The sequence below is a fragment of the Petromyzon marinus genome, unplaced genomic scaffold (assembly GCF_048934315.1).
Source record: "Petromyzon marinus isolate PM22_M1 ecotype Great Lakes invasive population unplaced genomic scaffold, UKy_Petmar_22M1.pri1.0 PM_G_Scaffold_21, whole genome shotgun sequence".
Lineage (NCBI taxonomy): Eukaryota > Metazoa > Chordata > Hyperoartia > Petromyzontiformes > Petromyzontidae > Petromyzon > Petromyzon marinus.
Window position 1 is genome coordinate 1,547,501 of NW_027422773.1, and position 2,500 is coordinate 1,550,000.

A 2,500-nucleotide genomic window follows, 5' to 3' on the forward strand; every position below is an offset into this window, starting at 1 on the left:
GAGCTTGTCCTGAAGCAGGGCAGGGATGATGGTGTTGAAGGCAGAGCTGAAGTCCACAAACAGGATCCTGGCGTAGGATGCTGGGGCGTCCACATGCTGTAGGGTGAAGTGGAGGGCCATGTTAACTGCGTCGTCCACAGACCTGTTGGCTCTGTAGGCAAACTGAAGGGGGTCCAGGAGAGGGTCTGTGATGGCTTTGAGGTGTGCCAGGAGCAGGCGCTCAAAAGACTTCATTACCACAGATGTAAGGGCGACCGGTCTGTAATCATTTAGTCCTGTTGGCCTTAGCTTTTTGGGCACAGCGATGATGGTGGAGGACTTGAGACAGGCTGGTACATGGCATGTCTCCAGGGAGGTGTTAAAGATGTTGGTGAACACCGGAGACAGCTGGTCAGCGCAGTGCCTGAGGGTGGCTGGAGAGACAGAGTCCGGCCCGGCTGCTTTGCGTGGATTCTGCCTCTTGAAAAGCCCATTAACTTCTCCCTCCTGAAAGGAGAGAGTCGTTTCTGTAGTATGGGTGGGGGATGGGGCCTCTTGGGTGGGAAGGGGTGGTTCAGGACAGTCCAATTGTCTTTCAAATCTACGGTAGAACTCGTTCAGGTCGTTGGCTAGGCGGGAGTCGTTAGTGGTGTGGGGCGCTCTGGGTTTGTAGTTGGTGATGTGCCTGAGCCCTTTGGCAGACAGAAGCAGCGTCGTTAGTAGAGAACTGGTGTTTTAGTGTCTCTGAGTACAGTCGTTTAGCCTCTCTCACCGCTTTGCTAAACCTGTTCTTCGACTCCTTGAATCTGTCTCTATCCCCACTCCTAAACGCTTCCTCCTTCTCCAACCTCAACCTTTTGAGCTTTGCTGAGAACCAGGGCTTGTTGTTGTTAAAGTTCACCCTGGTACGTGTTGGGATACAGCAGTCCTCACAGAAGCTGATGTACACAGCCTCTGTGAGTTCATCCAGACTATTGGTAGCAGTCGTGAACATATCCCAGTCTGTACAGTCTAAGCACGCCCGCAAATCTTCCACAGCCTCACTGGTCCACTGTTTAGATGTCCTCACAGCAGGTTTACAGAGTTTTAGTTGCTGCCTGTATGCACGAATCAGGTGGACCAAGGGAGTTCTGTGCGAGCCGAACAGCCCCGTGACCCACAAGAGAAACATCCCCGCCAAATTCGAGCGTTTGACGGGGTCTATCCGTGAAAAAATATTCACGTTTTTGAGTGCACATGCATTTCTGCTGCAAATGCCTCTGGAAGTTTCATGCCGTTCGTATGCCAATTGTGGCAACACGAAAATGACCCGTTTTCCCATTCCGAGGGATTTCTGTGCGACCCTAACAGCCCCGTGAGCCACAAGAGACACATCCCCGCCAATTTCTAGCGTTTCACGGGGTCTATCCGTGAAAAATATAGACGTTTTTGAGTGCACATGCATTTCTGCTGCAGATGCCTCTGGAAGTTTCATGCCGTTCGTACGCAATGTGGCAACACGAAAATGACCCCTTTTCCCATTCCGAGGGATTTCTGTGCGACCCTAACTAACAGCGCCCGTGAGCCACAAGAGAGACATCCCCGCCAATTTATAGCGTTTCACGGGGTCTATCCGTGAAAAATATAGACGTTTTTGAGTGCACATGCATTCCTGCTGCAAATGCCTCTGGAAGTTTCATGCCGTTCCTATGCAATGTGGCCACACAAAAATGACCCGTTTTCCCATTCCGAGGCATTTCTGTGCGACCCTAACAGCCCCGTGAGCCACAAGAGAGACATCCCCGCCAACTTCTAGCGTTTGACGGGGTCTATGCGTGAAAAATATTAAAATTTTTGAGTGCACGTGCCTTTCTGCTGCAAATGCCTCTGGAAGTTTCATGGCGTTCCTATGCAATGTGGCAACACGAAAATGACCCCTTTTCCCATTCCGAGGGAGTTCTGTGCCACCCTAACAGCCCCGTGAGCCACAAGAGACACATCCCCGCCAATTTCTAGCGTTTCACGGGGTCTATCCGTGAAACATATAGAAGTTTTTGAGTGCACATGCATTCCTGCTGCAAATGCCTCTGGAAGTTTCATGCGGTTCGTACGCAATGTGGCAACACGAAAATGACCCGTTTTCCCATTCCCAGGGATTTCTGTGCGACCCGAACAGCCCCGTGAGCCACAAGAGACACATCCCCGCCAATTTCTAGCGTTTCACGGGGTCTATTCGTGAAAAATATCAATTTTTTTTGACTGCACATGCATTTCTGCTGCAAATGCCTCTGGAAGTTGCATGCGGTTCGCATGCAATGTGGCGACACGAAAATGACCCGTTTTCCCATTCCGAGGGATTTCTGTGCCACCCTAACAGCCCCGTGAGCCACAAGAGAGACATCCCCGCCAATTTCTAGCGTATCACGGGGTCTATCCGTGAGAAATATTCACTTTTTTGAGTGCACATGCATTCCTGCTGCAAATGCCTCTGGAAGTTTCATGCGGTTCGTATGCAATGTGGCGACACGAAAATGACCCGTTT